Raw genomic sequence first — 26110 nt, forward strand, 5'->3', positions numbered from 1 at the left:
CTGTTGAGGAGTCCTAGGTGCAAATAACTATCTCCTGATTCCATTTGTCTCACAATAATTGTTAAATTCATGAGAAGTGAACTCACCACCATGATCTGATCTTAGACATTTGATTTTCAATCCAGTTTTTGTTTCAAATTTTTCTCTAAAGATCTTGAATTTCTCAAAATCTTCAAACTTCTCCTTAAGAAAAGTCAGCCACATCATCCTAGAATAGTCATAATAATCAACATGAAATACCTATCACCTTGAAAGCTTCTAGTCCTTGCTGGACCACATAAGTCAGTGTGAATCAAATCAAGTACATCATTAGATTTATCATGTATGCTCTTAAAAGAACTCCTAAATTTCTTTCCCAATTGACATTCCTTACATACCGGATTATGAGGCTTCATAATCGTAGGTATATCTCTAACTGCCTTAGTTGAACTAATCTTAACAATACCATCAAAATTAATATGACACAACCTCTTATGTCATAACCAACTCTCATCAATATGAGCAATCAAACATGTCTTATTACCAGTGTTCAAGTGAAATATATTACCTCTAGTCTGAATACCAGTTGCAATCTCCAAACCAGTCTTGTTAATGATTTTGCATTTTCTATCTTTAAACTAAAGTTGGAAACCCTTGTCCACCAATTGACCAACACTCAAAAGATTATTCTTTAAATTCTACATAATAGACATTATAAGTGTTATGCTTGCCATCCAAAGAAATAATACCTCAGCATAACATCCAAAGAAATAATACCTCTACCTTTGATCATACATGCTTTGTCATCTCCAAATTTGACTTGACCGCCATTATATTCTTGCAGGGACAAAAATTTCCCTTTATCTCCAGTCATATGATGTGAGCATCCACTATCAATTACCCATTCATCCTTATCTTCAACTTTTTCTGCCAAGACCTTTTCTTCATTTTTGATAGCTGGTTCTGGTTCATCTTCCTTTAAAGCATAGAACACCCATTCCTTTCCATTTTCGGATCCACTAGCAAGGTCTTCTGCCGGTTCATCTCCAAAGTCATTAGTTACTCCTTCCTCGTCTGCTATGTAGCATTGTTTACTTTTCTTGAATCTATATATGTTCTTGTTAGGCTTAAATGATTTCTTAACTCTTTCCTCAAACCTTGCATTCGTTTTAGGACATCTAGATGCAAAATGACCAATCTTATTACATGCAAAACATTTAAAAGGTTCTTTTCCTTCATACTTACTTCCTATCGGACCTTTAGGTATTCTTCTAGCAAATAAGGCTTCAAGTTGCTCAAATTCTTCATCTTCTTTCCTTATGTCTTCCAATTCTTTTGCATATAAGACTTTCCAATCACTTTTGTCAGTCGATGATGATGATGATGCATGAAAAGTAGGTTCAACCTTTACAGCTCTAGAAGATCCAAATTCTTCAAGCTCAAAAGCAGATAATTTCTCAATCAGAATGTCTCTATTAATTGAAGAGTTTGCCATTGTTCTCAACTCATTAATTGTGGTTTCCTTCATCTTGTAAGCCATTGGAAGGGCTCTCAAGACTTTGGAAACTATTTCATCTTCACTTAGAAATCCTCCACAACATTGAATTCCCATAACAATCTCATTTACTCTTTCCATAAACACAACAATTCTTTCATTATCTTCCATCTTCAAGTTTTCATATCTTACCTGATAGCCATCAAGTCTAGCAATTTTGACAGTAGGATCACCTTCATTCAAAGTTTGCAATTTATCCCACATAACCCTAGCCAATGATTTATCAATCAATCCCATGATCTATTGATCAGTAAGTGCACACAAGAGGGCTTCTCTAGCTCTACAATCATTTTTAATATTCTTGTCCAAGTCTGCAGGAGCAGGATTGCTAGATGTCGGATCATAAGCTGTGTATCCTTTCTCAATGATCTCCCAAATATCCTTGCCAATACATCTAAGATGAGTCTCCAGTTGAATTTTCCATATCCCATAATTTGTTCCATCAAGCTTGGGGATTTCTCTTTTGAAAATAGTTGTTAGTGGATTAGAAGTGTTAGCTACCATACGATCTACCTCAAGCAGTTAGGCTTCTGCAAAAGAGGACCAAAGCTCTGATACCAATTGTTAGGATAATCGGTGAACAACTGAGAGGGGGGGTGAATCGGTTGTTAACAAATTGTAACATTTAACCCACTTAATAACCTTTAACCTGATTAAGTACCGATAAAGAAGAAATAGATACCGGTAAACAATACATCTTAACAATTAAATAGATAATCAATGCAAAGCAACCATACCACATAACACCATGATTTGTACGTGGAAAACATAGAAAGGGAAAAACCATAGTGGGAAGCCTAACCACAATCAGATGATACTTCTGCAGAAAGTATGTGATACAATGAGGGGCCTGCACATGCAGGAAGGCACACTGCCTAGAGCGTACTGCTCATTACAAAAGAGTCTCACTGACTATAGAGAGGCTACAACCATCTCAGGATAAATGGACAACAATCCAATAGAATGAACTGCCAGAAATAGCATCTACCATGCCTGATTACAGTCTCGCTTAAGCTCAATACGGGAGGCCTTTGACCTCTTCCTTAATCTCATTTCGATCACTTGTGATCAACCAAATCTCCTTCGCATATGATATTGCATTTTAATTAATTATGATTTTAATCCTTTAATTTGAATAATCTTTATTATTTAATTAAATTCAATTTCTAAATATTTAAATAGTTTCTTTAAATTATTTAATTAGCTAATTATTTCCTCTAAATTCAAATTCTAAATCCCCAAATTATAATTTCATTTAATTAATTCTTTTAATTTCATTTTCTTCTAATTTCATTAATTTCATATTCTTGTAATTTCTTCCAATTCCAAATACATGTGCATGATTTCAAAAATCAAATTGAAAATCAAAGTCAAAGTGCAAGCACATGCTAAATTAATTAATTAAATCATTATCTTTTCAATCTCTATTTCTATCTTCCGCTTTGCTTTTTTGCAAAAAGCTTTCAATCAGCTTTCAATCAATTAACTATTCCATCTATTTTAATTGATCAATTGCATCATTTTCTTTAATTCTCTCCAATTCCTATTTCTATCTTCTAGTTAGTTTTTCTAAATAAAGCTTTCTTTGTCATCCTCTTTATTCAATCAACTTTTTCTCAATCAGTTAACTCATTTAATCTATTCAATCTATTCAGTTCCATCTCCAAATCAACAATTCAACTATCAATCTTCATGTGAGCTCATCTGAGTTCCACCTCTTGATCAATCTACTCCACCTTTCAATCAATCCTCTCCAATAATCTATAAATTGAGCATTCAATCTCAATTTTCAACAATCACTAACTTTGAATCTTTGTGTCATTTGCAGGTTGCCAGCGCAATATCTGAGAGACATTATACCACAAAGAAGAGAAGAACAATGAAAGCTATATGTGATCATGGAATAGGGAGTTTGAATTGATTATTTTACATTCATATTGATTGTTTGCATTATTTCATTGATTTATTTAGGATTCTTTAATTAGATAGGGATTCGTGATTTCTCTTCTATTGCTAATTGATTTTATAGATGAATTTTACATACGGTAGGGCCCATTCAGTTGTTTCCCATGGAAGAACCAAATTATCTAAGATAAATCTTCCTCCTAAGAAACCAATTTTCTTTAGGCGCACAATCATTTGGGAGATGTGTTTGATTCTCCATGCTAGTGCTTTGGCTATTATTCTGTATGAATTATTAAGGAGGGTAATTGGCTGCCATTTATTAACAACGTCTTCCTCTTTGTCTTTGAGAATAAGTTTAATTAGCCCTTGATTAATCACATTTCCTAGTGAGCCAATTTCAATTCCCTCAAGGTAGATATTGTAGAAATCTTGTTTGATGTGAGGCCAAAGAGCTCTATAAAACTCCATTGGGAGACCGTCAATTTCTAGAATTTTTTCTAAGGCCATCCATTAAAGGGCGATATCAATTTCTATTGTGGAAAGGAGGTGGTTGAAAAACTTGCTATACTTAAGGTCTATTTTCTTAAAAAAAGTTCACGCTTGCACAAAAGCATCAAATGTCTAACATGAAATTGACTCCGCAAAAATTTAAAAAACGATTCAATTTAATTTGTTTCATGCTACTCTTAATATATCTAAATTAAAATATTTCAAAAGTCATGATTAAAATAGATAATTACCTATCAACTATCAAAATCAACTTTACTTTTACAATTCTTAAAAATTTAAATTACAAAATTCTACATTAATACTTTAAATTAAATCAATTAAATTTTATTTCTTATTATTTCCTTAAACCTAAATTTTAAGAGATTTTTATTTTTATTTATTTTTAAATGAATATAGTCAATGTAATTCCCCCTTTGCACTTTATCTATATCCCTTCTACATACTCAACACAAAGCTTAAACCTGTCATAATTCTCGTACACTCAAAATAAATAATAAATATAGTTAAGGTTTGTATTAAAGATATAGTTGGTAGGGTTCTCATATTTTAACCATTCGATGTACCTTTAGTAAGAGCGGATAATAAAGTTGAAAGGCACGTTGAAAGAATAAAAAATATTTATGTTTATTGTAGATTTAATTTGAATTTATTTTTTAATATTAGATAAAATATAAGAAAGAACATTGATAATAAAAAAGAAATTAAGTTTCTCAAAATAAATAATAAAAGTCACATTCTAAATGAATTTTCAATCTAGAAATATAAATGGGACCAAAGCATGTGCCAATCTTAATGACTTTATGTAGATGTGATCTTGTCCTTGTAATTATTATCTATAACCTCATCCAAAAGTGGTGACTTTTACAAGAAAAAGTACAATTGCAATTCATTAATTTTCAAAAGGTGTGTACTTTTATGAGTGTGAAGACATTATTTAATTCACATTCCACATGAAAAATGGGCCCTTTAAGGAACAAGTTGCCCTAAAGAGAGGCTTTTCCTTAGGAGAATGTTACCTCAAACATTGAGTGGCTTAAATTGAATATTTGATGAGAAAAACATGATAGACAGAAACAATTTATCAATCTAAAGTAAGTTACCACTTGGAATGCAATGTATACTGCTATTGCATCACCACTTGGAATGCAATGTAAGTATATACCACAACGTGCTTATAATTCTCTAATGATGGAAAATGTAAGTCTCTGCTTGACAAAGATGGTTGATTTGATTAAAGTATGGTAATGTCGTGCCTTTTTAGAGAGGACAATTAGGATGTTCTTTGTTGTTTAGATTAAAATATTATTAGCATTTGCATCAATTATAATAATATAGAATATTCTTTACATTTGAAGGTAATATTAGATTAATAAATAAGTCTAGATTTCTATGAGAGATCTTATATTCTAGTTGTAAGTAATACTTATTACAGTATCAAAAGTACTTGCTACTTAGTTTTAAGAAAAATGATTTGTTGTTTTAGATAAAATCTCATAATTAAATAATTATATTTAAAAAATTGTTAGACAAGGATGCTTAGTTAAGCATAAATATCATATATTATTCAACATTTAAATAATTAATAATTGTTCTATTTTTATAGCTAGAAATTTGGTTTTTTCTGGGTTGGAGGGGGAGGTCCACTCATACAGGTGGTTGTTACCTTAGTCTGGTGGCTTCGTACATCTAAGGTTATAATTGTAAATGTATGTGTTTATCAAGTGCCACATAACATTTAATCCAATATGGGACATAAGTTGAATCTTCATGTCAATATGCATTCCATGACAAGAGACTCAAGTTATCTATAACACCCCCGCTATGAAGCCTAGAGGACAAAACAATAATAAACAATAAAAATGCAAATAATTTTTTATTTGTTAAAGAAGAAATAAACCATACATTTACAATGAGTTTCATGATGATATCAAGAACATTTACAATGATTTTCATGATGATATCAAGAACATATACATCATACAAGTATCCTCAAGGCCCACAACGTTAATACTCAAATAACATAACCAATCATAAATGAAGAAATAAGGATGTTTATCAAATAATAATACATTGTCCTTAACAAGTCACATGGATCAGTTTACATACCCAAGTGAAAATACATATATTCATTATTTACATTACCGGGTATCCATGAGGATACAATCTTCAAAGTACAATAATGTCAAGAGCTCAAAATCTAGAACACAAGGTAGATCTTTAGTCTTTTCTCGAACTATCTTGATTAGGATGCAACTAGTACCAAAACCCAATGGGTGCGAATAGCACTCCACCCAACCATGTGGTACCATCAGGTCCACCCCTCGAGCTAGGAGGCATCAATCAGACCCAAGAGACAAAAGGAATGATCATAATGATACAAGGACAACTCAAGGCTCTCAAGACTACAATCACAAGTTAATCACAAGATGAGATCAATAACTCACAAGGACAACAACCAACTTCCAAACGCCCAAACATTCACAGAGAATCAGCCAAGTAAACCACTAGGTATGCAACTGGGAAGAGTGTCATCACTATGATGTCATGAGTTACCCTAGTAGGTCTTCACTAGGTCCCATCCCCCATCCTGGGTTACCTTGGTGACCTCTCCCGACCCCCAACCCCTATACAAATACAAGTGGACCACACCAACCTTTCAAAAGGACAAGACTAGTGGAAGCCATTTCAAGCCCTTCTCTACTTACCTCGGCCCTAAACAAGCACCTGAACATAAAAGAGGCAACATCAATTAATCTCTATTAATGTGAGCTAACTACCCACCCCAATTCATTATGTTATTTTATCACTTGATTACAAAACTTCCATTGAGTTACCTCAACGACCACTTTGGGTCTTGGGCCCTAATGAAAGCCACTCTCCCAAAAATATGCACCTAGGAATCCAAGCAAGACCAAAGACCAAAACAAAAAAACACAAGACAGTTAACACCAGATTACCATAGCAAGGTTGAATCTCTCGCTATAATAAAGTAACACATAGGGAGGATCCAAAGTGGCTAGGAATCACCTTCTAGCTACCAAAACATACAGACTAGAACTTAAATCCAACATGGAGAACAAAGCATTACAAACCAAAACTCCCTCCCAAGGCCACTAGAACCATAACATAGAATGACCCATTCATTTAACCCGCAATGACAAAAGGAAGATATGGTCTCATAATGACATATATGACAAAGTTCAATACTATTTACAAAAGACTGAAATAACACTATTATGACAAATGGTTCAATACTTAAATAATTTCATTAGTCCAAGGTTAAATGAAATATAATTGTCGTTCCTGTGATGTGCGATACCTGCAGTTGCAACACAAAACACTCAATAGATCATTACAAGAATGGTTAGCAAACAATAAGAAAACAAAGATGAACCATGACAAAGTGACCTATCACCTCCTAAGAGATGCGATTACGGATTTGCTCTCAGATCTGGATAAGCAATCCCAGTGACTTGACTACACCTAGATGGAGGATTTGAAATGATAATGATATGCAAAGATGAGATTGATTATGCTAGATTAATCCAAGAGATTAATTAAGCTCATGATATGCATGATTAAGCTATGATGATGATGCAATTAAGGTATAAAAGAGATTGATTAAGCTACATGATTCAACAATTATGCTACAAAATGATCAAATTAAACTAGATCTAAGATGCAAATTCCTATAATAACAATGCTCAAATGAAATGCTAGAATGGATATGCCTATGGTAACAATGCATAAGATGAAATGATATGGGATCCATATTGCTCCAAAATGGGGGATATTTATAGGATTTCCAAGGCCAGGGGTGAGGTGGCAAGAATCAACGATCAAGATTGAGTCTGAAGATATCAAGGATGAAATTGGAGGAGGTTGGAGGAAGAGACACTTGTCATCTCTATGGTGACAAGTGTCAAGGAGATTTTCTCATAAAAGGGCAAGTGTCCAAGAGAGTAGACATGTGGCCAAAGTGCCATGTGTCTCAAGAAGAAAATATCCACACCATAGGAGGTTAGGATAAGGAGGTTAGAATGTGCAAGATAGGATAGGGTTAGGAAAACCCAAGGTTAGGTGGAATGGGTTAGGTTAGAGTGATGGTTAGGCTATGTGGTTAGAAGTTAGGAGGCATGTGGGTAATTTGAATTTAAAAATTCAAATAATAGGAAAAGACTAATTAATTCTCAACAACTCATTAATTGATTTGTTTTAATTAATTAGAAGAATTGATTTAAGTGGGGGGGGAGATTAATTAATTTGAATTAATTAATCAAAGGGGACTATGGAAAAGAACCTATTAAATAAATCCTTAGATTTATTAATAAGTAGATGAAAGGGAGAATTTAATCAAAATGCCTAATGAATTCAATTAAATTAGGAAGGGGGATTAATTAAATAATTGCTTATTTAATTAAATATCTTTAGACCATTTTTACGTGTATACATTTTGCCCCTCTTTGAAGTGAGGTGTGATGATGTGTTGATTCAAATAATAATCTCATTTTGATGATGATATTGGTTTGATAGGATGCCCCAAACATTGATTGATAAATTGCGATATGATGATGCACCCTTGGGAGATCGATTGAGATAATTGATCTTTGGAGTTTTTGGATCTTTGTGAAATTGATATCCTGATTAGAAATGATTTGATTTCTACAAATGTGGTTGATGAAAATACTAGTTCTATGATTAGCTTGATTGATTATATTGATAAGATCAAGATTCAGTCTGGTTTCAAGAATGACACCTCCTGTATAAGACAAAGATGATCAAAGCGTCTGGTTTCAGGAACGATATATCTTGTATAAGACATGATCAGAACGTCTAGTTTTAGGAAAGATACATCCTGTATAAGACATGATAGAATAGTTGAGATTGATTGATATAATTGATAAGGGTGATTGGATAAAGAACTGATAGTTTGTTGATATCTGTTGGCATATGGACACTCCAATGAGACATTGTGTGTGATTGAAGGTTTTGTCATTGATGGCAACCTTGCAATCCTATGGCACCGGCAAGAAATTATACTGGCAAAGCATTACACAGGCAACCTTGCAATCCTATGGCACCAGCAAGACATTATACTGGCAAAGCATTATTCAAGCAAGACAGTGCACCGGCATCAACAAGATCAATCTACATCGGCACCGGCACAGAAGAAAATATGTATACCGACACAAAGGCTGATAGGATTTTTGATATGTAATATTTTGTTTATTATTGTAAGCCGACTTGGCAAATTGTAAAATGGCTCTTGTATATAAAAGAGATCATTGTAGTCATTTGTAGGATATGGAAAGGAAGCATAAAGAAAATTATAAGGCAGACCTAATGTGCGAATTGTAGGTCAAGGGTATATGTAAAGAATAGAGCAAGAACCGGTACTGAATCTGGCATTGAAGATGCTATTGTAAAGCAGTATAGATCATTGGATTTGCATAATCCTCATTGTAAGTCAGTGTGACTTCTTATTGAGCAGTGTACTCTAGGCAGTTGGCCTTCTTGCATGTGTAGGCCCCTATTGTAAGTAATATTCTCTTATTGGCCAGTAAGTGAATATTGTGGGTCACAAATCCCACCAAGGTTTTTCCCACACTGGGTTTCCTCATTAAACATCTTGTGTTATGGTGTTCTTTTCATGTGGATGTTTTTGATTCTGTTATTTACATTAATTCTTGCATACCGGTATACTGTTACTTTATGTTTTGCATATTCAGTTTTAAGAAAATCTCATTACTGGTCAGATACTGATTCACCCCCCCCTCTTAGTATCTATGGGAACCCTAACAATTGGTATCAGAGCCTGGTTCTCTATTTTCAGAAGCCTAATAGCTTGAGGAAGATCTTGACACCGGTAAAGATGGAAAATCTGATGAAGCAACTTGAAGGAGCTCTTACTGACTATGATGCAGAGAAGTTGAAAAATATCAAATTAGAAGATGATTTAAAAGAAGCTCAGGACATTATTCAGGCACTTCAAGAAAATATTACTGTTATAAGAAATAAGAGAAGAGAACTTTGTGAAAAATTGCAAAATGAGAATGATGAAAAGGAATCACTAAATGATATGATAAGCAAATTGAAACAAGAGATCATGACAACAAAAAATGAAATGCAGGATATGACTATGAGATTTTCCAAAGAGATTGAGGACAAAAAGAAGAATGAAGAAGAATTGACCAGAAGACTAAGTGATGCAGCAAATGAGAACACAAGACTTAGCTATGAAAATGACATGTTGAAGACTGATTTGATGCATACTCAGAATGACTCAAATGAACAAATGAGACAAAAAGAAATCTTAGAAAGGGAATTGGAAACTGCAAATCAACACAAAGAAAAATTCAAGAAAAGCTCAGAAGAACTTGGTACCTTATTGAAGAATCAAAAACCGAAAGGTGACACATCTGGAATTGGATTTGAAGTTGGAGAAAGCTCCGGTACTGCAAATACCCAGGATCACAACAAACCGGTAAGACCTTCTAATACTTACAAATTCAATGGAAATTGCTTTAACTGCAATAAATTTGGTTATAGGACAAATGAATGTAGATCCAGGAATTATCAGAACATCAATCCTCTCACCGGTCAATGCTCCAAATGCAACAAAATTGGTCATAACTCTGAAAATTGTAGAATGAATGTAAGATGTTATGTTTGTGGAAGATTTGGTCATTTATCAAATAAATGCAGAACACAAACCGGCATAGGTTATGGGAAAGATATTTAGAAAAATAATATAACTTGTTATGCATGTAACAAGATTGGTGATATTGCTAAATTTTGTAGAAGTAAAGGTACACCGGTAGATAACAAAAGTACTAGTTTGAAAGGTAAAGAAAAGGTTGAAGAGGTTAAGCAAGAATTCTCAAAGCAATGGATTAGAAAAGGTGATCTAAATATTGGGGATACTCCTCCACCGGTAGAACCAACAAATACTCCACCGACAGGACATTATGATGTTCCACTGGCAGGACAGAGCAATGCTCCACCGACAGGATGTTCTTCATCAAATTGAAGAAAATTATCTTGAGAGTTTGGCAATCTAATGACACATGTGCTATTATTCCCTCGGTTAGAGAAAAGAAGTTGAAAATCATTCATTACCGACAAGCAATTAATGTGGTAGGTAGCAGAAAAGACTTTATAAAATAAGGTTTTTGGCTCCATTTCATTTCACCTTGAATTCAAACTTTCAGAGAGCGTGAAGATTTCCAAGCTAAGGCATTCTGAGCAAAGAGGCAAAGCACTTCAGCAATCAATCCATCCAAAGATAGAAAAAGGTATTTATCATCATGGCATCCTCCTCTGCACCTAAATTAATAGCAAACCCTACAGTAGTTGAAGTTATAAAATGACCTAGGCCCGTGTTTCAGCTAGTTCCTGAGGTAGCTAAGAAAGATGACAACACAGGTGCTTTTTCAAAAATTCCAAAAGGTGTTGTTTATGCAGAAGACCCTAGAATGTTTATTCATTGCAACATAGAGGAACTAGGTGATGAAAAAATCAAAAACATGTATAAGTCTGTTATATGTGACAACTCCGAGAATGTGAAACCTGAACATAAAATTGTTGAAACCCTAGGATTCATTGAAATCCTCTGCATTCCTGAATTTCCTAAGGAAGTGGTTAGGATAGTTCTGAGCAGGGTACATGGTTCATTCTTTTGGCTTGACTCAGTGCATAAAATTACAAAGGAAGCTGTGAAAGCAGTAATAGGGTTACCTTCCACTGGTAACAGACCTGACAAAACCAAGAAGGTCTCCAATGACTTAGTAACAAACTTAACTGGTGCAACATCCGACAAGAGATCATTGAGGGTTAATGATGTGACCGATACAAATGTTAGATTTGTTAGCATGATTTTAGGTTACAAAGAAACTCATGCTAATAGGCTTAACTCAGTTTCCAGTTTATGCATAAAGAGTGCTTATGACATGGTTAAGGACAATGTAAAAATTGATATCTGTGAATGGTTAAAGGATGAGTTAATTGACAATTTAGGAAAAATCAAGAAGGATAAGAAAGGAACCTTTAGATTTGGAAATTTACTTGTATGCTTAATGCTACATATAACCAAACAGGCTCCCAGTATAGGCAACAAGGATTTTGGATTTGACATACCGGTAGGAAAACAATTATCTAACTTATTTAACAACATGGGTGAAAATAGAGAAAAGAATATCAATGAGTATTTTCAAGCACTAAAGGTCAGAATGAATAAAAGAATCAGACTATCACAGGAAATTGTCAACAAATACAAGGATGATATATGTTTTGTAATAAAAAAGGATGAGATTTGGATGGAAGCAGTCATCCCAAGGACAATCTGGGTAACAGAGATGGGGTATGAAACAGATGACCACATAGTGGAAACTTATGCCAAAGCACTTCTGGAAGCCCCCAATGAACCAAAGGAAGAAGTATTTGGTAGTGCTGAGACCATAGAGAGTCAAATTCAATCTAAGAAGAGAGTGAAAAAGGTTGAGGCATTTGTGAGGAAAGGATCCAGACAAGTAAAAATCATAAAAGAAGACATATTAAAGAAAACCGGCATAACTGAAGATGAGTCGGCAACCCAACAACTTGAAACTCATCTATCACCAGTAGATACTTCCTCAGAAGGAGATATGCCAGCAACTTTCAAAAGAGTTTTCAGGAAAAGAGACCCCTCACCGGTAACCACTCCTTCACCTAGAAGGACAAGACAAAAGCAACAAGCCGTGAGATCTCCGGTCAAGAAAGTCACACCTAAGAAGAAGCTGACCCCCAAAAGGAAGAAAAAGACAAACACTGACTTGGCCCCTCTTGACATATTACTGAATGAGATCACAGAGGAAGGTAAATTGAAAAACATAGGGAAAATATATGACACCCTATCAGATGATGAGAAAGGACAAGTTGAAGAGAGTGTCATATTACACATGGACATGTATAAAAAGTTTTTGTTGCAAGTCTTAAATGAAATTCCTGATGAACTATATAAAAGACTTGAGGCTAGAAGGCAAGGAATAATTGAGTTGGATAAGAAAATTAAAATAGAAAAATTACTTGCAGTATACCCGGTCAACTCACCTAAGGAAATTGATGATCTGATAGCTCAGGGCAACCAGATAGTTTTTTCCACTACACACCGGCAAATTTCACTAATGGTAGGTAGAGTTACAGAAGTTTCAAAGGAAACAGAAAATGGTTGGGATACATTCTTGGTTGAAAAAGAAAAACAAGAAGAATATAGGAATCCCAAGCCCATTCTGGTATATCAAAAGAACAAAGGGAAAGGTAAAGTTGGTGGACCACCAAGTATCAAGATTAGAGACAACTTACCCCCACCTCCTTTAAATACTCCACCGATAAAAACAACAACCACTGAAGATCAACTGGAAGTTGAGAGTATGAATACAGAGGATAATAATCCTAACCCTGAAGTCCTATATATTGTGAATGTTGATACTCAGAAGATCAACATAGTGGTAGATAAGGATACACCAGATAAATTAGGTATAGCCAAAGAGCCTCCGACAAAAGGAAACACAGAGAAACCGACAGCAAATACAAAGAAAAATATGGAATCTGGAACACAAATAGAGAAACCAACAGAGCTAAAGGCTCCAGAATAGATGCCACCGGTAATAAATGATGCAGGAAAACCAATGCTTAAAGAGATGGAGACACAAACTGACCTACCAAAGGTCAATTCTAGCATGGTCACTTCCACCAGCACTCAGTTTGTTGGGTCACCATCAAATGTGACTGAGGTATTACTTGAATCTATCAAAAAAATAACTCATTATAGCTCACAAGCTTATAAAGCGATAGATGATTCAATTCCATTTTTGAAATCAATAGCTCCTAATTGTAATATAAACAATAAAGATTCTTTAGGCCAGTTGGATACACTTTGTAAATATATTTTTGGAAATTTTGAGCAAACAAAGGTAGAATCTGTAAAGGAAATTGTAGAAAAAGAGAAACAAAAATTCTTTGAGGAAGGAATAAAGAAGTGTAACAGGGAATTTGACACACTTCTACCAAAACTGTGTAATTTATTGAAAGAGTACAAAACTCTGTACAAAGACACCTGTAAGATAAACTTTTTGACCATAGATGTAGACAAAAAGATGAGCAAGGTACAGGAAGAGATCAATAAACTTGTAGATAATTTTGTTAACTCACCCGATACATTATCAGTTTTTGAGGAAAAGATAACAAATTTTGAGGAAGAATTGCTCAAATTAGAAAGAGAGAAAGAGAAAATAATAAACAAGCAAAGTTCTTGAGATCTAAACTAAGTCCAAGATTGGACTATTTAGCATCTCTGTGGAAGGAAATCTCAAAGGCACTAACACAGGGAAGCAAAACACTGGTAGAGCACTTGCAGCATCTCACCAGTACAATATACATAATTGAGACAGCAATAAAAGACAACAAGAAATTTATGGATGGTATAAACTTAATTTTGGAAGATATTCTTCAGATAATAACTACCCAACTACAAGGTTGAGGTTATGGATTGGTAAAACTACAAAACCTTTGTCATTGATGCCAAAGGGGGAGTAGTAGGATGAGAAAATTCAAAACACAGGGATCACATGCTCAGGGGGAGCTCTCACATTTTTGGTAACATTTTTGGTCTACACATTTTTTTGGATATCTTTTAAAATTTCTCATGAGTGTTGCCATCAATGCCAACAGGGTAGATTGTTGGCATATGGACACTCCAATGAGACATTGTGTGTGACTGAAGGTTTTGTCATTGATGGCAACCTTTCAATCCTATGGCACCGGCAAGACATTATACCAGCAAAGCATTACACAGGCAGCCTTGCAATCCTATGGCACCGACAAGAAATTATACCGGCAAAGCATTATTCAAGCAAGACAGTGCACCGACATTAGCAAGAACAATCTACACCGACACTGGCACCGACACAGAAGATGTACACTAGCACAGAAGAAAATATGTATACCGGCACAGAGGCCAACATTATTTTTGATATGTAATATTTTGTTTATTATTGTAAGACGACTTGGCAAATTGTAAAATGGCTCTTGTATATAGAAGAGATCATTGTAGTCATTTGTAAGATATGGAAAGGAAGCATAAAGAAAATTATAAGGCAGACCTAATGTGTGAATTGTAGGTCAAGGGTATATGTAAAGAATAGAGCAAGAACCAGTACTGAATTTGGCATTAAAGATTCTATTGTAAAGCAGTACAAATCATTGGATTTGCATAATCCTCATTGTAAGTCAGTGTGACTTCTTATTGAGCAGTGTGCTCTAGGTAGTTGGCCTTCCTGCATGTGCAGGCCCCTATTGTAAGTAATATTCTCTTATTGGCCAATAAGTGAATATTGTGGGTCACAAATCCCACCGAGGTTTTTCCCACACCGGTTTTCCTTGTGTTATGGTATTCTTTTCATGTAGATGTTTTTGATTATGTTATTTACATTAATTCTTGCATACCGGTATACTGTTACTTTATGTTCTGCATATTTAGTTTTAAGAAAATCTCATGACCAATCATATACTGATTCACCCCCCCTCTCAGTATCTATGGGAACCCTAACATATCTTGAATAAGACATGATCAGAACATCTGGTTTTAGGAAAGATACATCCTGTATAAGACATGATAGAATAGTTGAGATCGATTGATATAATTGATAAGGGTGATTGGATAAAGAACTGACAGTTTGTTGATATCAAGTTGTAGGAAAATTTAGATATGCTGATGTTGGTTCTGTTGAGGGCAGAGTATAAGATTTTTGTTGAGTCGATAATATCTGGATAGATATGAGTCATCAATTTGATTGTGTATACACTTATGATGATACCTTGATGATTCCTGTGATAGATTTAACCTTGGATAAAATGAGCATGTGGGATCCCATGCAAGAATGAAATGCAAGCTAAATGCAAATGAAAATGCAAAGCTATGACCGGACCAGTCACTGGGTTATTGCATTTTGTCATCATTGAGATTTTTAAAATGTGGGAAGTAAGTGGAAACATCAATGGTATAATTAAACCATGATGACCTGAGCACGACTTTTGGATTTTGATATGGCAAGTTAGCACAAGCATTGAGGTATAATTGAACCTAGATGACATGAGTGTTGCTTGCGTAAAATGGGTAGTATTAACCATTTCAATATGCAAATCAAAAATGTATTTGATGATACTTCGATGATCCTGTCCCAAGACAAATTTGCACATATTAATGATTAATTTACAGACAAGAAAAATATCATGTTCCTTCCTTGTTCCTCTAGTCAAAGACATCCTGGAGTTACTCAAAAATCATGATAGTGAAAATCAAGATAGAAAAGTTGAACAAGCATGTTTAAATCATTATCCAAAAGATATCATCCATGGAAAAGTGTGTGAATGTTCTTAGACCGACCTGCGATAGTTTGATGTTTGATAATTTGATCTCATGTTCAATGTTGGATATGTCTCAATTTTCACTTGATAAGAGTTGTCTAACTATTGTTCTAACTATTTGATTACGCTCAAAATGATAAAAAAATTTTGCCCCCAGCTAGGTGCAGGATTTTGCCCCAAGCCTAGAAACAAATTCATTATGATACACCCAATGATCCAAACCATGGTAAGATGCCTGCGTATGTAGAAAGGCTTTATTATGGATATGAACAACGCTAAAAGTGGAAGGATGCATGAACTAATAGATGGAAGATCTAGCTGACAGATAGCGCCTATTTGCCAAGTTTTCACCATCTGTTTTTATTAACCTTTTTCCCATATTTAGTTTTTTTGGATTTTCTTCTTTTTCACTGTTTTTGGATTTTTCTGCTTTTTCATTTTGTTTGGATTTTTTTGCTTTTTCATTGTTTTTTATTTTTCTACTTTTTCACTGTTTTTTATTTTTCTGCTTTTTCATTGTTTTTGATTTTTTCTGCTTCTTCACTGTTTTTGAATTTTCTGCTTTTTCTGACATAAAACTTCTTCAGATGCATGTTATTGATGGGTTCATCAAGTTGATCTCCATCCTGTGTTGATAGCTGATATGCTCCTAATCCAAATACTACTCTGACCACAAACGAACCTAACCAGTTTGGTCCAAACTTTCATTTCTTTTCTCAGTCTACCTGGTTGCATGGATTTTCCTTTAGTACTAGTTCCCCAACTTGAAATACTTGTGGTTTGACCCTATGATTATAACTTCAGCACATTCTTTGTTGATATACCTTTAAATGATCAAAGGCATTTTGTCTTCGTTCATGGATCAATTCTAACTCCCGCAATCTAGATACTCGTTGTTCTTCATCTGGGATAAGACCTTTTAATGATACTCGTAGAGAAGGTATCTCTACTTCTATTGGCAGTATTGCTTCTGATCCATAGACAAGAGAGAAAGGTGTGGCACCTATTGGTGTATGAATACTGGTATGGTAGGCCCATAGAGTAGGGTTCAATTGAATATGCCAATCTCTTGGAGCATCATTTACTGTCTTTTTTGGGATTATCAGAATAGTTTTGTTTGATGCTTTTGCTTGCCCATTCCTTGTGGATATTAGGGTGTGGAAAATCTGTGTTGGATCTTAAATTTCTCACATAGTTCTTGTACATCCTGATTCTTGAATGGTCAGCCATTATCAGTGATAATGGTCATGGGTATTCCATAGCGACAGATGATGTAGTTCAAGATAAAGGCAACAATTTGTATTCCTATAATATTTATGAGAGGTACTGCCTCAATCCATTTTGTGAAATATTCTATAGCTACAAGGATGAATTTGTGACCATTAGATGAAGAAGGATTTATCTTTCCTACTAGATCAAGACCCCATTGGCAGAAAGGCCAAGATGTTGCCAAAGCATGAAGTTCTTGTTCTGGTGCATGAATCAAATTCCCATGGATCTGGCATTGTTTGCATGTTCTAGCTATCTGAAAGAATCTCGTTCCATAGTTGGCCAATAATAGCCCAAGCGTATGAGTTTTTTTGAAAGGGTAAGACCACTTCAATGAGTGCCACAAATGTTGTTATGGACTTCATGTAAGGCCGTCTCAGATTCTTCTTGTTCGAGACATCTTAAAAGAGTACCTTCTAGACCTCATTTAAACAAGGTATCCACAACAAGAGTATAATGACTAGGGTATCCACAACAAGAGTATAATGGGAGGATTGGCGAATAAAGTTTCTCTTTTGATTTTTTGATAAGTCAGGAGGGGGGATATTATCTTTCAGGTATGTGTAATTTTCATCGTAACGGGAGGAATCATTCCCAACAAGGTGATAGATAATTTGGGAATCAAGACAATTATGAGCAAGGTAAAACAACTCTTCTACCAGGAATTCATAACATTGTTGATTTTCCTGTGTCTGAAGTAAAGAAGCAAGTGTAGCCATGGTGTCTCCTACTTTATTGTCATTCCTTGGAATCTGCTGAAAAGTTATTTCTACAAAGTATTTCTTGATATCATCAACCATCTTTTTATAAGGCATCAAATTTTCGTCCTTTGTTTGATAATCGTCATTGATTTGATTGATGATGAGCTGAGAGTCTCCAAAGACTTGAAGTTGTGTAATGTTCCATTCTATAGCCATTTTGATGTCTGTAACCAAATCTTCATATTCTGTTGTATTGTTGGTGCATGGAAAGTGTAATTTGTATGCTTTTGGAATTGTATGACCTTGTGGTGTGATGAATAGAATACCTACTCCTGATCCATGTTGTGTTTCATTATTGATGCCTACTCCTAGAGTGATATTCGGGTGATGTATTGTAAGATATGGATCGAACCCTAGAATGCCTACATATGACTATGTAAAATTTATTTGCCATCTTTTGAAGGGTTCCAAATATTTTTTCCTTGCTAGTTCTGATAGATAAGTTTTGCCAATGGTAACTACCTCTGTTAATTCTATCAAAATTGATGACCTTTCTTGATAGTATTCAGGTAAGGTTTCAAATCTCCCATCCTTTGGCGCCTCGAGGAGGTTTTCACCATTAGATGCTTCCTTTCTTTTTACTTTTTCTTAGTCTAATGTTGCCAAGAAATGGTTTTCAACATTAGACCTAATATTGTTTTCTTGATTTTCACTTTTGTGACTAGAAGATTTGTCACCCACTTGATTGGAAGATATGTTAGTAGAATCCCTGGTGAAAGTTGTTCAAGGTTTTATTTCATTAAGATATAAGGATATGGAATGGTCATTAGGAAAGGTATCAGTGGTAGTATGTCCTTCATTTTCCCAGTCCATAGGTTCAGGAGGAGTTAAGGATAAAGGATCCTCATGTTGAATTATGTCAAAGATATTAAGGGTCATGATAGAGATGTTAGAGCTTTCAATATGTATTTCCATGTCTAGAACGATACTCTTGTCAGAATGACCTCGCACAAGTAGCTCCTGATCATCCTCGATTAAGTCCAAGTCAACCGAATGTGATTCTGATTCAAGTGGGCTAGCTCCTAACATTTTTCCTTGATGCGTGTGAACTATATCGACTCCTACTTCTTCTTCTTCCCTTTCAATTTAAAGTTTCTCTTGTTTGTTTTTCCATGATAGAAAATATTCTTCGTTCCCTCGATCTCTTAGATGTATTTGTTTTTTCATGCTTGACAAAATTGATGCAAATGATTGTTCTTTGGATTGTGTGCTTGAAGATGTTGCCTTTCTGTTATGCGGAACAATGACCTCTTGAGCTGATTTCGGATTAATACAATACTAAAATGGATTTGAATCTGCTGAGATCGCGATTTCCTGCCCATTGTAGGGAAATTTTAAGAACTTATGGTATGTTGATGGAACAGCCTATATGTCATGTATCCATGGTCCTCCCAAGAGTATATTGTATAGTAAGTCCAAGTCACAAACTTGGCATGATGTATCTTTCTACAAAGGTCCCACTGTGATGGGTAATACCACAATTCCTTTAGAGGAATGCTCTTCTTCATAATATGCTTTGAATGTGATCTTTTTTGGGGGGATCAACTAAATCTTTTGAATAACCTAGAGCACAGACAAGACTCAAAGAGCAAATGTTCAAGCCAGCTCCCCCATCTATTAGGACATGTTTAACAAGCATTCTATGAATGATGACTTCAATTTGCAAGGAAGCATTATGGGGATATTGCAAGGAATCAATGCTTGAATATGAAGGAGATGAGCTTTGAATATGATCCTCTGAAATAGGTTTGATGGGTATATTGTTTGGTGAGGATGCTATGGAAGGTTCTTACAAGCTTTTAAGAGGTGTAGGAATAGATGCCTTTGGAGAGTCAATTTTCTTATGGGAGAATGAGCCATTGCTAGACATAGGTACGTGATTATGATCTTTCTCATCAAAATCCCTTAGGGATCTCTTTAAGAGTTACATAAAAGAGCTACCTTTCTTTGGAGATGTATTTGAATCCTTGTGAGATTTTTACATAGTTGGATTTTGATTTTGGACTTGTTTGATTTCTCTGATATGTTGGCTTGTTATGTTTTCTTGTATTTTACTTTGGTATTCCATGTTGCTATGATCTTCAGTTATTTCCAATATTTCTCTTTTTGTTTCTGCAATCTTTCGTCTTTGAGGCCTAGTTAAAACAAGCATACACGTGCGTTAAATATTGTGCTAGGATTAGATTGTCCAAAAGTTGTTTTGATAAGTGATCAACTGTCAACGTAAATGTGATAGAGTGATATGACATGAAAATATAGTTCAAGTGTTTAAAAGTTTGCAAGTTTTTCGATCTTCAGTTTTGGAGTGCAATGATGATGATTTGATAAAAACCAAGTCCAATAGGAATGATATATCCTATGATGTGGGACAAGGTTATCCTAACAAAACATTGTAGTTTCGTGATAAAGGATGATATATCATGATGAGAAACTATGTTTTGAGTGATCAGTTTATCAAAGAGGGTGATGATCCACTTTGAGATGTTTAGATCTTGAACTTGTTGAAGGTGAATACTTGAAAATCTTGAGGTGTTTAGCTTTGGAATTAGATTTGACAAATGATAACTTGACCAAGTAACCCAATAAGACAATCCAAGCATAAAATGAAAGATAACAGGTGTTTATGATCACTGTAAACTGACCGAGCAAATATGACAGACCTAAAAAAGATGTGCAAAAAGACAACTTTGGACCAACATAGATAGAGATTCATATGATAGTTTAAGCAACTTTAGATGACAATACATACAGGCCCATATGACAAATCAGGAATCTCATATGACAAAGCACAAGCTCGTACGACAATTCCCATTGAGCAAAATGATAAAACAAAGGCCTTGTATGACAACACTTACTGAGAAAAATGATAAACTAGAGGGCTCATATGACAAAATTTATTGAGCAAAATGATAAACCAAAGGACTTGTATGATAAAACTTTCTAAACCATACGACAAACAAGAATGATCGTACAACAAAACTTTCTAAACCATACAACAAACAAGACGACTCGTACGACAAAACATAAGCTCATATGACTCAAGACAGAACAGATGCAAAAAATGTTGCTTGGATAGATTTTTGATCATTGAAGTTTGATGTTTTGCTTCTGTTTTCCAGTTTTAGATGTCTGATTTTCTGTTCTAGGTATGAAGACATAGCAAACACACAATATTATAAGTGACCTCAAGCACAATGCACTACCTAAGGAAGTTGGCTGAGAGAGAAAACCTTTGCTTGCAAGCTTAGGTACACACCCAATAGCTAATCAGAATATGGCCATTGAGTCTCACGCAATGGATTCTCAACGCCGTATTATCTGACTCTAAACACTAATGGGGGCATGATATGGCAAGTGTCTTGGGAGAGTTACTATCTCTCTTGCACAAATATTATCACCCTTTCAGAGGTGAATCGAGTAGCTTCTAATTTAACTGGAACTAGTAAGGGATCTGTTCGGCATGTCAGGGTATAATACTCAATTAAGAGGTCTCCTAGCCTTGAAAACCAAGGTTTGATATACCCGAAGGTACGAAGGAGAGCTATTCCCGAGCACTGCCATTGACTTGATTTTCATCAAATCACATTTATTTTATAGTGGGTTGGATTACTTGGCATTAGCCATTCTCACTTAGATCGTTCCCTTCTCAATGACCTTAATGGCTTAGAGTTATTAGCTCCTCAGGAGGGCAAGCCCGCTAAAAATATGCACTAATGAAAGCAAAGGATGAGTCTAGATTTCTGATCACCTAAGAAAGGTGAGAGCATACTCACCTATCATCAAAACACACAATACATGATTGTTCATTTCCATTAGCAAAAATAAGTGTGATGAATACTGAGAGGGGGGGGTGAATTAGTATACCAAAAAATACTATACTTAAACACTTTAACAGTCTAGCAGTAAACTAGTAAAATAGTTTAACAAACAAATCAGTTAACACACATGCAAACCAAATAGAAAATAAGGAATTCACCTATAGAAGCACAATCACCATAACACAAGAGATTTTGATGAAACCCAAATGGGAAAAACCATGGTGAGATGAAACTCACAAGTAACTATCTGCAGAATAGTAACCAGACCAGTTAAGGTCATACAATGTTCTTTACCAGAACAGATCCTATTAGGAATCTCAATCTCTGTTAGGAGATAAGTTTGATTAAAGACTACCTTGTGAGAGGATTTCAGATCCATAGATGTGAACCACCTTGTTAGAGGATTTAAAAAGGCTTTTCTGGGCCTACCCGGTTAAGGGTTTCTGACTTGTCAAAGATGTGAGTAATCAACAAGTGAATGATCTAGCAAATGGCACAGTCTGCTTGATTAGATTAGCTCATAGCTAATGCTCTTCAGCATTACTTCAGTCTTCAATAAATCCACACTCTATTGCAGTACACAGACTTGATCTTCTTAGTTAAGATCACACATACAAGAGCTTTGACGACCACCAAAACCTAACAACTACACTCATACATACACATACAAAACCCTAGACATGATGTCCTTAAAAGGAATCTGATTTCATGTCGATGTAATAGGATTACATTGCAAGTTCCTAGGTTCATTGTATCTAGACACATTTGGTAACATGACACAAAATCACCGTCAAAGTGTTGGTGGATGGTAACTCATCACAAAAATATACTGGTTGGTAACTCATCACAGAGTATTACCGATTTATATAACTTTTCTGGTTACCGGTTGGTAACTTAGAGTAATACCAGTTCAAACAAATTTCCGGTTGACAAAAATTGAAGACTGGGAAAAAGATAACTGTCGCTTCTGGCTCCTTTTCTCCGCTCTGCTTGAGATCCTTAAACCGCTTGATCTCTCTATGCCACTTGGGTCTTTATACCGCTTGAGATTGATAAACACTTTCTGCATAACATCACTAGTCTAAAGACTACAACATGATACCGGTTTGGAACAATTACCGGTTGAGCATAATTCATACATTCACAAAGTAATCTCATAGCAAGTGTGTGTCCATCAATGACAATCACAACATAATCATCAAAATGCCAACAATCTCCCCCTTTGGCATTGATGGCAACACTTAGGAAATTTTTTTTGACATCTAAGTGTTTTACAACAAAATTATGCCATAATAAAAATTACTCCCCCTAAGCATATACACTATCCCTTTTGCAGAAAATACAATGTATACTACTTCCTTATAGAGATAAACATGAAAGTATACATAGAAAGCATCAAAATTTAAATATAGAATACTACTCCCACATTGAAATTTTAAATACAAAATACTACTCCCCCTTTGCCAACAATGACAAAGTACAGCTAAATAACCCCTGTTCCATTAGCATTAAAAACTGATTTAAAGAGTTTATGACAATAAAGAGTGAAATTTTTCAAAAACTAATTTAAAGTCCTACATAAATGTCTTCATGGATAAAGACCATGATTCAATCAATGAGGTAGTGAGGTAGCAACCTCATTCTCTATTTGCATCTGATAGACCTGCTCTTCCATGGCATCCAAGGTACTCATCTCTTGAGTGACCGTTACGGCATCTAGATTTAGATAGCATTTTTGAAGCATTTGCAAATTACGTGGCTGGTTGCTTATCTCTGCCTCTATTCTTATAGACTAGAGTTGAAACCGGTGAGTGGTTTGTCCATATGTGGAGAAGGAATCATATGGCATCTTGAAGGTGCTTATAAATGACTACATATCAGATTGCAGTTTGGCTTTCTAAGCAAGCACATCATCACATAATAGATGAGGTTGGCATATCTTACTTAGCAATAATTTTCCCTCCTCCATTGCATCGCTAATGTCCTTTTGTGCCTTCTGTAGATCAGGCTAGAGCTCTGTTAACTTTTTCACCAAGGAAGTGTCCAGAGCCTTTTGATGCTCCTTCTTGGCATTTGCTTCTGCAACCTCTTCCAGGCTTTGCACCTGGTCTTCTACAACTGTGCATAGGAGATTTAATTGTGCAAGAGAGGAATCGGTACTGGGGAGGTTGGTATCGGGTATCAAACTGATAAGAGTGTCCACCATGGCTTGGATCACATCTTGCTCTTTCTTCCTCCTTATTACTTCCAAGCATTCTTGGGTAGCCTTAATGCTCTGCAGCAACTCTGATTCATTTGCAAACTAGAGGTCAATGGGACTGGTAATGTCAACTGGTTTGGCTTGACTACCGGTTGCCTTTGGGGTCTCCATCTGAGTGCTTTGTGTTGCTCCCTCTTTCTCTTTAGCTCTTTTCTTGTCCTCTTCTACCTTCTTTTTCTCCTCTTCTTTCCACTTCTCTTCATCTTCATCCTTCTTCTTCTTCTCCTCTTGCTGCTTCTGCTTCTCTTGCTCCTTTCTCTTCTCCTCTTCATTTCTCTTCTCCTCTTCCTTTTTCTTCTCCTCTTCCTTTTTCTTCTCCTTTTCCTGTTCCGCTTCCTTCTTCTTCTTCTCTTCTTCTTGTTTCTTATTCTCTTCTTCTTTTCTCTTTTCTTCCTCTTTTCTCTCCTCTTCCGCTCTTTTCTTCTCTTCTTCCTTTTGCTTCTTTTCCATTTCTACCTATTTTCTATTTTCTTCCTCCTGTTTCTTCTTCTCTTTCTCTGTCTATTTTCTCTTGTCTTCCTCCTATTTTTCCCGACCTTCTATTTCTATTGGTGCATCCGAAGTAACATTTTCACCATTCAAGGCATCAACATCAATTGGGTCCAATTGAGTAGTGACCAGTTCTCCTTCACTGTCATATACTTCATCTGGTTGAGTGATTTCTAGTTCTTGCTCAGCCTTTTTGTTGGCTTCAGCCACTTGATGCAATCTTAAAGCTGATTGAGCAAGGGAGTGGGTATCTTTGACCACTTCGAAAACTTTTCCTTCCAACAATAGGAGTCTTCTTCTTCTCATGAAGAAGAGGCCCTTATATCTCTCCACTACTTCATCTAGTTTTGTTTTAGGCACATCAGTGAAGTATTGTGTGAACACTTCCTCTCTTATTTCCTGTTCTTTCTCTATGGCAATGCGCAATTTGTTATCTAAAGAATTATATAAAGAATCAGGTGTCTCAGACTTAATTTCTAAAGGCCACTGGTCATTAATACATAAATAATAAATGACTTCCTATTCAACTTCTTCCTTTTCATCATCATTAAAATCATCAAAGCACTCTTTCAAATCACCAAGCACTTTTCTTCTAATATTCTTAATTGTTCTTTGACAATGTGTCAAAGGTTTTGATTAAGTAAAAATAGGTATTTGAAAGGTACCCGAACCTTTTACAAAGCAGGAGATCAGAAAAGCATAAAAAAGTGCCTGATCACTTCAAAAAGTCAAAATGAACCCACCAGATGGGCTTAGCTTAAAACATCATTACATAATTACATAAAACTTGGAACAGATAGCAACAGGAAAGCAAAAGACAGCAAAGAGACAGAACCAAGGACAACAAATGGAACTAAATACTATTCAGGATCTCCTCAATATGAACAACCATTTGTTTCATGTTGTTTGCCAAGGTCTTCATATCCTCCAGCTCACGATCTTCAATGTCGACCTTATTCTTTGTGTTGGCTTTGGTCCTCCTTTCATGACCCTTCTTGTTCACCTTCTCTTTATCACCTTCCTTCTCTACATTGTTCTTGTACCTGTTGATAAAGATGTTCATATTGTCCACCGAAGATTTAAGAATTTGAAAATTTTGATCAGCAATCTGCTTGATATTGTGCTCCAGCTTGTCAATTCTACTGCCAAATTCTTTCAGTTT

The sequence above is a fragment of the Cryptomeria japonica genome, chromosome 3 (genome assembly GCF_030272615.1).
Source record: "Cryptomeria japonica chromosome 3, Sugi_1.0, whole genome shotgun sequence".
Taxonomy (NCBI): domain Eukaryota; kingdom Viridiplantae; phylum Streptophyta; class Pinopsida; order Cupressales; family Cupressaceae; genus Cryptomeria; species Cryptomeria japonica.